Source organism: Tamandua tetradactyla, chromosome 6 (genome assembly GCF_023851605.1).
Source record: "Tamandua tetradactyla isolate mTamTet1 chromosome 6, mTamTet1.pri, whole genome shotgun sequence".
NCBI classification, from domain to species: Eukaryota; Metazoa; Chordata; class Mammalia; order Pilosa; family Myrmecophagidae; genus Tamandua; species Tamandua tetradactyla.
Window position 1 is genome coordinate 64,320,394 of NC_135332.1, and position 14,505 is coordinate 64,334,898.

Genomic DNA, 14,505 nt, shown 5'->3' on the forward strand with positions numbered 1-14,505 from the left:
CTGGGCATGACAGGAAATCTACTTACTCTAAGTGTGTCCCTATGCTCCAGTGTGATATTTTCAGCTATAATCTGCTAGCTTAAATTCCTGATTAATAAAGTCACTTAGTATTTCTCTTTTACACATTAACAGATTGGATCTTTTATACTTATTTCTTTTGATATGACACTGTGGAATAGGCGATCAGACTCTTTTCCTTTCCTTTCCTTTTTTTTAAACCATAGAAATATCTCATAGAAATCTAGTGATTTACCCAGAATATGAGGCTCTAAGTCAGGAAGAAGAAATTTTCCCGTTTTTTTTTTTCTCCTAATTTAATATTTTCACAAATCATGTGTTTTTACTTCTTTTGAAACTTAATATCTAAATTATAGACATGATAAATACTGATTTAATCACATGTCCGACCTTTGGAACTGAATGAGGGAAGAAAGAAACTACAGATAGGACCATGACACATAGGCTGAGTTATAAAACTATGTGGCACAGAAGTATTCTCTACCTCAAAGTTGGAACTTGGAACAAATTGCAGATAAACTGATCATTCAGATCTTGAAAGCTCTGAGGCAAAACAAGGCAGTGATGTTCTAGCAGAAACTGGCACGGACCACCAGAATTGGCTCAGAGCACTTGGCAGAGTTTGTATAAGTAAAGAAGTCATGCTGAATGAAAGAAGAGCGGAGTTGTTTGTCTAAGGATTGTCAAATTAGGAAATGTGGGAAATTAATCCCAAGGCTTCTTATATTTGTGTGGTTTTTAATGATTAGCTATGGATAGGCATGGTGGATTCCATCTAAATTAGGAGGATTATTTTGGATGCTAAGTTTAAACAATCTGAAAAAACTTCTCTTGTTAGTATGTTCTCCCCATAATTCTCCAGGATTAGGGAATATTATAGGCTTTTGTGATCCTGTACTTCTTCATCCATGAAAAAAATAAAAACTAATATTCTTTCCACCTTATAGAGTTGCATGAATAAAATAAAATTTTATATATATAATTAATATATATCATTATAATTAATACTTATTATATATGTGATTATGCTTTTTATATAATCTTATTTAACTCATGTTTATACATGTGAATTGTTTAAACGTATGTACATGTACTACATATAATGCTTAGAACAGTGTTTAACACAAAGTAAATGCCCATCATTATTATTCTAATTGTCTATAATTTCAATATTTGGTTGATCTGTTGATCAAGGATATGCTTTTAGACTTAAGCATTTCTCCTGGTGCCATAATATCTAATAAATCCCAGATCCTTTAGAGTGTATGAATAGGATATCACAGGGAGCTGCTGAGGGAAAAATTTCTTAATTAGACTGGCAGTTACAATGGCACACTGACACTTCTCCCTAATACATCCTGGGAGTCCAAGTGGTAGTAAAGTTGAGGATAGATGCTGATTAGGAAACGTCCAATTAGAAGATTATTTTTGTTATTTTTTTTGGTATAAATTTTTATCAAACAATACAATTAGGAGCTTAGCTGGAGGTGTCCATGCTCCAACTTCTGTGGTAACCAATATGACAATATAACATCAATAAAGCCCACTGATATTGGACAAATCAGATTAGAGTTTTCTACTTTTTATATTTTTCTGGGACTGCAAAGGGCCATTAGTACCAAAAAGAAAATATAGATTATTTTTTAATTCAGCTGTTTATTACATTCTACATAATTCTCATTTTGACATGTGGGTACAATCATTGACTCACTGAATTATTCAGTACATATTTATTCAATGTCTACTATGTGGACATATATAAAAAATAAGTACACAATATGTCAGTGTTAAATGTGCCAAGGTGAACATCTGGGAAGGCTTCTATAATAATATGACATTCGAAAGAAGTTAGAGGAAAGTGAAGGAGCAAGCGTGTGGATATCTGGAGGAAAAGTATTTTAGATAGCAGGAAAAGAAGGTACAAAAACCTTGAGGCAGAGATTCACCTAAAATATTAAAAGAACAGCAAGGAGGTCTATGGCAGAGCAGAATGGGCGGGGGGGAGAGTCATTGGGAGAAGAGGTCAGAGAAGCAGGGAAGGTCAGCTCATGTAGGGCCTTGTAGGACAATGTAAACTCTTTGGCTTTTAATTGGAGTGTGTTGGGGACTGTCACTAAAAGTGGCTCAAATTTAAGGGCAAGGGATATAGACTCTGCTTCTCAATGGGAGGAATGTCACAGCATTTATGAATGTGTTTTAAAATCACCACAGACAGCCTTGGTAAAGATGAAACTATTACTTCACTCCTCTTAAGACTCTCCTGGGGTTCCCACCTTACTCAGATTACAAGGTAATAAGTTGTCAGATCCAGGGTGTATTTTGAAAGTAGAGCCAATGTATTGGATGTGGGGTATGATAACTGGAGACCTGAGTCAAGACTCTAAGGTTTCAGATCTCAACAACTGGAAGAATGGAGTTGCCATTTACTATGGCAGATAGGCTTAGGGGCATGTTGGTCTTCAATATGTTAAATTGAAAATGCTCTCTATATTTAAAAAAAAAATTTATTGTATGCTGAATGGCAGGGTCACATTTCATTCTTTCTTCCATGTGAGTATCCCATTATTGCAACACCATTTGTTGAAATTTTTTTGTTTGTTTTTTTGGAAGTGCGTGGGCCGGGAACCAAACCTGGGTCACTTGACTTGTCTGAGTTTCAATTTCCCTGTCAGTAAAGTGTGGGATAGTAACATTTATCTAATAGGGTCCCTGTGAGGAGTAAATTATTTCTTTAATAGATATAGGCCTGTCTAGGTTATCTATTTCTCCTTGTATAAATTCTGATAGTTTATAAAGCATTTAGAACAGTACTTGGGATGTTATATGTGCCCCTAAATATTAGGGAATCAATGGCCTTACCTCTGAGCCTCCTCTTATATTTCTCCTTTCATTCCTTAGGTAAAGGAGAGTTGTCAGGATCCAAGGTTCTTTGTAATTATATCTTGTGGTTTTCTTTCTTGGCGAAAGTGAGGGTTCATTCATTCATTCACTCATTTATTCATTTAAGCGATTATAATAGAGCAGCAACCATGAGCCAGGCACTATTCTAGGTGTTAGAAGTACAGCAGTAAAGATTGACAAGGATGCTGTTGGCATGGTGTTGGATGAGAACACAGTAAGCAAATAAATAAACAAAAAATATAGATGGAATACATCATCCTTGTGGAAAACAATAACAATACCACTATGAAAGAAAGTGATTTATTGGGTGTCCAGGGAAATACTCTCTGAAGAGCTTAAACTTAAGCTGAAATCTGACTTAGAAGAGTTATCTATGTGAAGATTTGGAAAAAAGCATTTTAGGGAGACAGAATATCTATTGCAGATACCCTTAGATAAGAACTACCTTTACCAGGTTAGGGACTAGAAAGTAGGCCAGTATCACTGGAACGCTGGGGGATAGGAGACATAGTATACCACAAAGCAACAAAGATGAATAAGCTACATGAAACAACATGGAGCGATTTCACAAATTTAATGCGGGCAAAACAAACCTAAAGATGTGAGTCTGTTTACACAAAGCTCAAAAAAATCAGACAAAACCGAACAATAGTGTGTAGTGATGCATGCACGCTTAAATGTCAAAAAGAAAAGCAAGTGACTGCCACAAGATCAGGATAGCGGTTACTTTGGGAGTGGACCCAATGGAAGCTTTGGGGGTCCTAGCAGTGTTCTCTTTCTTGTTCTGATGGGTGGTTGCATGTGGTCACGTTGTGGTAAATCACTGAGCTGTACATCTCTGTTTTGTGCACTTTTCTGTAAATGTATTATATTTTGTAATTAAGGTTAGGGAAAAAATGTCTAGTTGAGAAAGGAAGATGATAGATGAAGTAGTGGCTAGAGGTAGACATGGGATCAAGGGAAGGTTTTTAAAAGACAGGAGAAACTAACATATTTGTGTTGATCAGAAGGATCATCTAGAGTTAGACAATTTGATGATGTAAAAGAGCAAGGGACAAGAATTCATAGACAAGAAGAAAGGTTGGATTCTGATAGGAGTGGAAGCACTTCATGTATTAGGAAAGAAGACAGAGAGTGAGGGCAGGATGCCAGTTAGTTGTTGGAAAGATAAGGGAGTACCTACTTATCTGCTTCTGTATTTTCACTGCAGTATGAGGCAAGAACATGAGCTGTGAGTGAGGATAATGAAGGAGATAAAATGGGTGTACAAAGAGATAAGATATAGGAAGTGTTCATTTTGAAGAATCAGAGGTGTTATATGCTTGACCAGAAGTATTGAACTGTAATCATGAAGTTAAATGAGACCATACCAGCAGAGTTGCATGTTTTTCTCCAGAAATTGTAGTTGCTTGGATGTGGTCACAAAAAAGGTAAATAGTTGGGCTTAAACAAAATAGGCCTTTCTCAGGTGAATTAGTTTCTTAAACTGCCAGAATGCAATAAAACAGAAATAGAATGGCTTTTATAAAGGGAATTTAATAAATCTACAGTTCTAAGGCCATAAATATATCCTCACTAAGGCATCCAGTGAAAGACATTTTGGCTCAAGGAAGGGTGATCTGGGAAGGCATGTGGCTGGCATATGCTGGTCCTTGCTCCTGGTTTCATCGCTCCCCTCTTCTGATGTCAGTGGTTTCGTCTCTAAGAGTCTGTGGGCGTTCGCTTAACTCCTTTAGGTCAAAACACTGAGTTTCATCTCCTAGCTTAGCATCTGCCAGGGCCAGAGATTTCTTCTCTTCAGGTTTTGGCTATTTCTGTGAGTCCTTGCTTAGTACATAGGCTATTTCTGTCTCAGTCTCCAAATGAGTGACTATAATATTGGACCATGAAATTTAAGCCACATAATGAAGGAAGTGAGAATATGAGGGAGCATATCAGAACAGGCAAAAGTTCTGGGTCAAAGAATAGGAGGTTTGATGATGTCATGGAATTGCAGACATAGAAAATCTGAAGTAGGTGAGCTGAAAGAAGAGGAAAGATTGGACAGAGACTGAATGGAATAAATAATAAATTATTTTATACATTTGGTGTATTGTTAATATTTTATTGAGAATTTTTGCATCTGTGTTCATGAGAGATGTTGATCTGTAGTTTTCCTTTCTTGGAATGTCTTTATTTTGGTATTAGGTTAATTCTGGTCTCATTTTAGAAATTTGGATGTGTTTTCTCTATTTCTATTTTCTGGAAGAGATCGTGGAGAATCAGTATATTTCTTCCTTAAGTGAAATCATCTGGGACTAGTGCTTTCTTTTTTGGAAGGTTATTAATTATTGATACAATTTATTTGATAAATATATGCATGGTAGTTTGTTCAGAGACTGATTGGGATACTTGAAATTGAGATTTTTGAGAATGTTTAGATACTGATGATGAGAAGGGTCAAGGATGACTATTTACTGACCCCAAATGCTGCTCAGGGTTAGTTTTCAACAGATGCAAATACATTTCTATGCACACAAATATGTAGTATATTAAAACTTATCATAATGTATTTTGAACTTCTTTCCATATATTAATGTTCACTTATTTAATTGGTATTTATTGAACAGACATACAACAGTGAAAAAAACAATGTCCCTGCTCTCAAGGAGTTAACGTTTTGAATGGGGTGGGAGAAGGATGTTGGCTTCTTTGAGGAGGTGACATTTGAACTGGGACAGTAATAATGTAAAAGAATCAGCCATGAAAAAAATCTGAGTGGACAGGTCAGGAAAATTGTGGAGAAGTTGATGAAACAAAAATAGTCACATGGTTTGAATGCACACCACAAACTATGTGTATGTTCTAAGAACTTATGTCTATTTTTAGCTTCTTTTTAAAAAATTTATTTACTTTTAGTTTTCATAAAATAAACATATAAAACTCATTTTAACCGTTTAAGTGAACTTTTTTAAATTTTTAACTTTTTTATTGTATAATATAACATATATACAAAGCAAAGAAATTAAAAAGCAATAGTTTTCAAAGCACTCTTCAACAAGCACTTACAGGACAGATCCCAGAGTTTGTCTTGGGCTACCATATGATCCTCTCAGATTTTTCCTTCTAGCTGCTCCAGAATATGGGAGGCTAGAGGGCTTAAATATTTTTTATTATCACAATAAACTTTTTCCCTTCTTTTTTTTGTGAAAAATAACATATATACAAAAAGACTATAAATTTCAAAGCACAGCACCACAACTAGTTGTAGAACATATTTCAGAGTTTCACATGGGTTACAATTCCACAATTTTAGGTTTTTACTTCTAGCTGCTCTAAAACACTGGAGACTAAAAGAGATATCAATTTAATGATTCCGCATTCATATTCATTTGTTAAATCCTATCTTCTCTGTATAACTCCACCATCTCCTTTTATCTTTCCATTCCTCTCTTTAGAGGTGTTTGGGCTATGGCCATTCTAAATTTTTCCTATTGGAAAGGTCTGTCACTAATATGGGGTAGGGAAATGGAACTATCTGATGTTTTGGAGAGCGTGGGCTAGGTTTCAGGACTTATCTGGACCAGGGACCCATCTAGAGGTTGTAGATTTCTGGAAAGTTACTCTAGTGCATAGAACCCTTGTGGAATCTTATGTTTTGCCCTAGATGTTCTTTAGGATTGGCTGGAATGGTCCTGGTTGAGGGTTGGCAGGTTATGCTAGGAAGCAAGGTCTACCTGAAGTTTACATAAGAGCAACCTCCAGAATAGCCTCTCGACTCTATTTGAACTCTCTCTGCCACTGATACTTTATTAGTTACACTTCTTTTCCCTATTTTTGTCAGGATGGCATTGTTGATCCCATGGTGCCAGGACCAGACTCATCCCTAGGAGTCATCTCTCATGCCTTCAAGGAGAGTTTCAGCCCTGGATGATGTATTCCATGTATGGGGTGGGGGGGTGGGGCAATGATTTCCCTTGCCGAGTTGGGTTTAGCTAGAGAGAAGCCACAGCTAAGCAACAGGAGGTCCTCCAGAAGTGACTTCTAGGCACACCTATAGGTAGGCTAATCTTCTCTACTATGTACATAAGCTTCACGAGTGCAAGCCTCAGGATCAAGGGCTAGGCCTGTTGAGTGTTCACCTAACATTTGACACAGTATCTAGGGTTTCCCTGGTGGTAAAATTTAATAGTTCCATATTTTTTCTCCCATCCCTCAAGAGACTTTGCCAATACTTTTTGGTTATCTGCTTAATATACTCTGGGATTTATCCAGGCAGTACATTAAGCTATACAAGACTAAAGGCTCTCTTTCTTATTCTTGGCTCCCTGTGTTGAGATTGTTTAAATGATCTATCCAAACAGGTTGAGTTAGATTATGTGCTACAGAAAATGTAGGTTCTCGACAAAATAAACCCTTCTGCCTTTGGTCTCAAAGAGTAGATGAAGTTCTAAAATATAAACAATGTCTTTCTTTCTCCTGTATTTTGAATTACCTTAAACCTGTCCTGATCAGCTTCATTCTTATCTCTAAAAACCAGGTTATATATATATATATAACAGACTCTCAAAATCTAGAAATAACAATTAATGTTCCAGACTAATTGTGTCAGCTGTAAGAATTTTAAATCTAGGCCTGTTTTCTTTTAAGTATTTTCTAAATGAGACCATACAATATTTGCTCTTTTGTTTCTGACTTATTTTATCTCACCAAATGTCCTACAGGTTCATTCACAATGTTGCATGGCTCACAACTTTGTTCCTTTGTGTAGCAGTACAATATGCGATCATATGTATATACTACTGTTTGCCAGTCTGTTTCTTAGTTAGTGTGTCTATCCTTTAGTCACGTCCATTCATTGGCATCATGGCATCATGCATAATGTCCAAAGGCAACAATTAATTAATACTCTCGGTTTTAGATATCTTCATTGTTCCCAAGCGAAAGATAACCAATAAACACAGTCTCACCAAATACAAAATCCAAGTCTCCCATTAACCCTTGTCCCTCCCCCCATTAATTACCTCTGGTGTTGCTGTGGTATTGTTGCTGTTTTCCTGTTAAACATAGCCCATAGCATGCAACACCAATCTCCTCCACATACCACAAACTTATACACTCTTTATACAAGATCCATACCTTTGCAGTAGTTCATGCAAGAACTTATTTGTATTTGTAGTGTTAATCAGTAGGACACATGGGTCTGTACAACTCCTTTCAATCATGTTCATCTCCAGTATGGTAATATTACTTTTAGACCCACTAGTAAACTGCCTTCACTTCTATCTGTTCCCTTACATTTAAGTTCAGCCTCATTAGCTAACTGTTCACCCATCTCTAGAATCCATGTATTTCTAGATCCCCTATATTTTGTATTATAAACCTCTCATTTTATCTTTACCATGGTCGTAAAAGTGGAACATACAGTATCTATCCTTTCATGTCTGTCTTATTTCACTCAGCATTATGTCAAGGCTCATTCATCTTCTCAAGTGCTATATGATGTCATTTCATCTTAATGCTGCATAATATTCCATTTTATGTATTTACCACATTTTCTTAATCCACTCGTCTGTTAATGGGCACTTGTATTGTTTCCATCTTTTGGCAATTGTGAATAACGTTGCTATGAACATCAGTATGTAAATGTCTGTTTGTGTCACTGCTTTTAGCTCTTCTGGGTATATACCAAGTAGTGGTATCTCCGGGTCATAGGCCTAATTGCCAGGTCAATTACCTAATACCTAAACTCAATATTTAGTTTCCTAGGGAAACACCAAAGTGTCTTCCATAACAACGTAGCATTATACATTCCCACCAACAGTGCATAAGTGTCCCAATTTCTCCGCATCTTCTCTAACATTTTTAGTTTCCTTCTTAATAGCAGACATTCTTATAGGTGTGAGGTGGTATCTCATTGTAGTCTTGATCTGCATATTCCCTGTAGCTAATGAAAATGATCATTGCTTCATGTGCTTTTAAGCCATCTATATTTGCTCTTCAGAAAATGTCTATTCATATCTTTAGCCCATTTTATGATTGGATTGTTTGTTCTTTTGTTGTTGAGTTGTATCATTTCCTTTTGTATACAGGATATCAAACCTCTATGTAATGTATGACTTCAAATATTTTCTCGCATTGAGTTGGCTGCCTCTTCACCTTTTTTTTTCTGCATGGGCAGGCACGAGGAATCGAACCCGGGTCTCCAGCATGGCAGGCAAGAACTCTGCCTGCTGAGCCGCTGTGGCCAGCCCTTCACCTTTTTGACAAAGTCTTTTGAGGTACAAAAGCATCTGATTTTGGGGAATTCCCATTTATCTATATTTTCTTTTGTTGCTTGTGCTTTGGGTGTAAAGTTTAGGAAGCTACCTCCTATTATTAGGTCTTGACATTTTCTTCTAGGAGCTTTATGGTACTGGTTCTTACATTTAGGTGTTTTATCCACTTTGAGTTAATTTTTGTATAAGGTATAAGGTAAGGGTCCTCTTTCATTCTTTCAGCTATGTATATCCAGTTCCCCTACCCCCATTTATTGAAAAGACTATTTTGTCCCTGTTCTAGTTTGCAAGTTACCGGAATGTGATATACCGGAAATGGAATGGCTAATAAAAAGGGGAATTTATTAAGTTGCTAGTTTACACTTCTAAGACCATGAAAATGTCCAAATTAAAGCAAGGCTATAAAAATGTACACTGTAAGGCATCAGGGAATGATGCCTTGGCTCAAAAAAGCCGATGACGTTCAGGGTTTCTCTCTGAACTGGAAAGGCACATGGCGAACATGGTGGCATCTGCTAGCTTTCTTTCCAGGCTTCTTTTTTCATGAAGCTCCAAAGATTTCTGGCTGCATGAGCTGTCGTGTCTCTCATGCCTCTGAAGCTTTTTCCCAAATGTTTCCTCTTTTAAAGGATTCCAGTAAATTAATCAAGATCCATCTGGAATGGATGGAGTCACATCGCCCTTCTAATCAAAGGTTAATACCCATGATTGGGTGTGTCACATCTCTGTGGAGGTAATCTAATCAAGTTTCCAACGTAAAGTGCTGGATAGGGATTAAAAGCAACGGCTGTCTCCACAAGATGGATCAGGATTAAAACATGGCTTTTCTAGGGGACATAATCCTTTCAAAGCAGCACAATCCCACTTCAGTGGATTTGGGGGCCTTGTTGAAGATCAGTTGACCATAGATTTGGTGGTCTATTTCTGCACTCTCAATTTGTTTCCATGGAAATGAATCAAAGAGTAATTTTACCCTTTCAATTTGTTAATGTGCTGTATTAATTGAAGTACAAAGATACTTCTATCTCTGTGCCAGGACCATGCTGTTTTGACCACTGTGGCTTTATAATAAGTTTGAAAGTCAGAAAGTGTTAATCCTCCCACTCTGTTCTTTTTTTCTTTAGGATACTTTTAGTTATTTGGGGGTCTCTTTCACTTCATGATGATTTTGGTAACTAGCTTTTCCAAGTCTTCAAAGTAGGTTGTTGGAATTTTGATTGGTACTCTGTGAATCTGTAAATCATTTTAGGTACAGTTGACATCTTAAACTACATCTAACTTTCCTATCCATGAGCAAGAAATGCCTGATCGTTCCTGCAAGGATATTTCATAGCTGGTTGATAAACCTGAAGACTGTTGGGTTAAGTCATCACTCAGTTGATTGCATCGTGACTGATTACATCTGTGATCAACTAAGGCATGTCTCCCACAATGAGATAATCCAATCAGTTTGAGGCTTTTACGGAAAAAGAGAGATTCTTTCAGTGTTTCTTCAGCCAGCAAATCTCTTCTGTGGAGGTCTTCCAAACTCTTCATTGGAGCAACCAGCTTCACAGCCTGACCTATGGATTTTGGACTCTTCTATCCCACGGTTACATGAGACACCTCTATAAGTCTTATGTTTACAGTACCCTCTTGTTGGTTCTGTTTGTCTGGAGAACCCTGACTAACACAGTGATAAATGAGAAGAACATATAACAGAGAAAACTGACCTAATCTGGGAGATAGGGGAAGGTTTTCTTCTAAAAGTTCATTTTAAGCTGAAGCTTGGAAGATGAGTCATCAAATGTGACATGAGGCATGAAAAAGAGTCCTTGAAGCTGAGGAAAAACATGTGCCTAGTCTCTGATCTGAGAAGGCTCATAGCAAATTCACGGAAATGAAAGGAGGTCAGTGCAGCTGAGACATAAAGGGGGAAGAAGGTATATCAGTAGGTGAATCTTGTGAGGAGGGTAAGCGTCATCAGGCTAAGATCAAAAGGGAGGTTTTAAGCTAGAAAGTGATGTGATTATATTGTCTTTAAAAAGATCTTTTGACTGCAGTTAAGATTCATCCAAAATGATTTAGAATTAGGATGCAAGAATAGACGTGAGAAAGACCAGGCAGTAGATGATGGTAACTTGGACAAGGAAGTTGGCCTCAAAGAAAGAGAGAAGTTGATGATCTCGAGAGAAATTTAAGAGCCGTAAAGAAAGATCTTGAGGATTGATTGTATATAGGGGAATGAAGGACAGGGAGATTTCCAGGCTGAGTCCCAGACTTCTATACTGAGCCCTGGGTGGACAGTGTTGCCATCCTCTATTATGACGAACAGTGCGCGAATAATAAGAAGGGCTTAAGGAAAGGGGCAGACTATCATAAATTCATCGTGGCTGTGTTGAGTTTGAAGTACCTATTAGTACAGTTATCAAGTGTGGCACTCAGAAGAGAAATCTTAGACTTGGGATGTAAATTTGGAATTCATAGGCATATGAATGATAACGATGCCAAGAGAGGGGATGCAATCATTCATGGAGAAAATGAAAAATGAGAAGAGAAGGAAATAAGATGGAACCTTGAGGCTCATCAATATTTGAAAGTTACGCTGAGAAATATGAACTGACAAAGGAGAGGAGAGGCTGGAGCATCAGAGCTGTGAATGAAACCTGGGCAAAGCAGTGTCTTGGAAGCCAAGAGAAGAGAATATTTCCAAAAAAAGGGAATGATAAGCAGAATTAGATGCAGTTGGAAGGTCAAATAAACTAAGGATAGAAAAGTATCCATTTGATTTAGTAGCGAAGAAGTCACTAAAGATAATAGTGAGACTCAGGTGGAGTTCTGGGGGGGGGGCGGAGCCAGACTGGAGTGAATTGAAGAGCAGGTGAGGGTGAGGAAATGGAGATTGTGTGTGTGTGTGTGTGTGTGTGTGTATGTGTGCATGCGTGTGTGTATACACAATTCTTTTGAGACATGCTTCTGTAAAGAAAGTAGAAAAATAGGAGAAATGTGGGCAAGAGAGAGTTTAAGAAAGGATCCAGTAGAGTGGGAAAAACTGGAAATAAAAGTGAAAGAAGAGAATAGTCCATTGTTTACACTTTCTAAGAAAGAAGGAAGGGATGAGATTCAGAACCAGGCAGAGGGTGTCACCCTAAATTGGAGGAGTGCTCTTCACTGGAAGAAAGAAGGTGGTTTGGCAGTGGAAATTTGAGGTCATTTATGTCTGTTGGCATCTATTTTTTCTTTTAAACAGGACATGGGTTCATCTTCTGGGGCTGAAGGGTGAAATAGAGGTTTGAAGAGAGTGGAGAATATTTGAAATAGCATAAAAGTGAGTGATTAAGCAAGTTGACCACAGTAATACAGCACTGAGAGCCCAGTGGGGCTGGTGATTGAGAACTTAAAGCCATCCCATTGTCTGTGAAGTGTGGAGATGTGAATTGTTTGATTTTGTTCATGTTTACTGTCTTTCCATCCAATTGTGATTTGGTGGGGTGGGGGTGGGGTGGGGGATGGCAAGGGCCAATTAGGAAGTTGACAAGAGAGTAGTCGTAAAGATGGGCTATGAATTTTTGCTGAATTTGTATAGAAATAGCCATAAGACACAGGATAGTGAGGAGGTAAAAGGGTCAGAATCCTGACAGCACTAGTGAGCTGAAGAACTGTTATAGTGAGAATAGTATAGCAAGCAAGTTAGAAAGATCCAAAAGAAGATGATTGATTTAGTGACTTGGGAAAAGGTGGATGAAAGAAAAGGTATTGAAAGTGAGAGTGTTGGATGAATCATCCATGTGGATTCATGTGGATTCCTCCCAGGAATGTTGCAAGAATTGGGTGGAGAGAGATGGCACATGCCAAGATCTTTAATGAATGAAAAGTGTGTAAATGACAGCAATCAGGGTGTGGAATAGCTAGTAGCATGAACCTCAAAGAAGGGAGAACTTTTACAAGAGGCTGGAAAGTTAATTATCTGTAAGCAGTGTCAAAGAAAAAACTGCACCAAACAGTGTTGAACAGGCAAAGATGACTTTATTCAAGGAACTGCTGTATTGGGGAGAGAAAGTAGAACTCAACTGTGGTGAAACAGGGGACAGCCAGTTTTATAGGAGCTTAGAAGAGTGGGTTGGAGAAAAAGCACTGGAAGATAAGGGGGGTTGATTACTGGGGTGCGTAAGTGAGATTTACTGAGGTACTACTAGAACTGTTTGGGTCCATGAAGAAGGGTGAGGGATTTATGGGCATTACAATTAGGAACACTTGGTTCAGAATGTTTTGCTTTGCAGTGATTAGGCCACCTACAGCCTGTAAGAGTGGGGAGAGAGGAGGAGGAGGTAGATAAAGAAACTGCCTAATTAGAAGCCTCTCAGGCACTTGAGTAGCTAAGATGAGAGGGAAAGGGGAAGGGGAGGTTAGGGGCAAGAGTGATATTTAGAATAGTTAGGGTCTGAAGTCGTCTTTTTAACTTTTTACTTCCCTGGGCAGTCCAAGTCATTTGTCTCTGTATTTCCACAGCTACAAAATTGGTTTCAAAGTAGGATTGTGGCACGAGCAGGTAGGGGCATAGGAGGAAGAAGACTGGCAGCTTGATCAAGAGAAGGACAAGTCTTTGTCAGCAGCGGGGGAATCAAAAGCAGCTATTACTTCTAGCTCAGGACTTAGGAGCTCTTGAAGTACAAGAGAATGAACAGCCACTTCTCAAGAATACTCCAGGGAAAGCATTATTATCGGGCAGGCCCAATTTCAATTGAGCCGTTAAGGGGGGAGAATGTTCCATGGGGCATGAAAAATCTCATGTTTTGGGGAGAGGTCAGTATTAAGGGAGGGTACAGCCAAGAAATAAACCCAACACCAAAGGATAGATATCGTATGTTCCCGCTGATAGAGAATGATTAGAATATGCAAATTCTTAGAGTCAGAAACTAGAGTACAGGTTGCCAGGTTGGGGGTGGGGAATGAGGAGTTAATGCTTAATTGGTGCAGAGTTACTGTTAGGGCTGATGGAAAAGTTTTGGTAATGGATGGTGGAAATGGTGGTACAACACTTTTAAGTATAATTAACACCACTGAATTGTATATCTGAAAGTGGACAAAATGGGAAATTTTTAGCACACATATGTAACCAGGATAAAATTAAAGAAAAAAAAAACACAATAGAACTGTACAACATAAAGAGTGAACCGTAGTGTAAACTTTGGATCATAGTTAATAGTATAATTATAATAATATTGTTTTGTCAATGGTAACAGAAGTGCCACACTAATGTAAAATGTTAATAATAGGGAAGACTGTGTATGTTGGGATTCTGCATGATTTTTCTGTAAACCTACACCTACTCTAATAAAAAAATTTTAAA

At 37.8% G+C, this 14,505-nt stretch overlaps 1 protein-coding gene across 9 annotated transcripts in view; it reads left to right on the plus strand.

Moving 5' to 3' along the window:
* LOC143688250 (uncharacterized) overlaps nt 1-14,505 on the plus strand; it is a 298,694-nt gene that overhangs the window by 152,389 nt on the left and 131,800 nt on the right. The gene's annotated exons all lie outside the window — the stretch shown is intronic.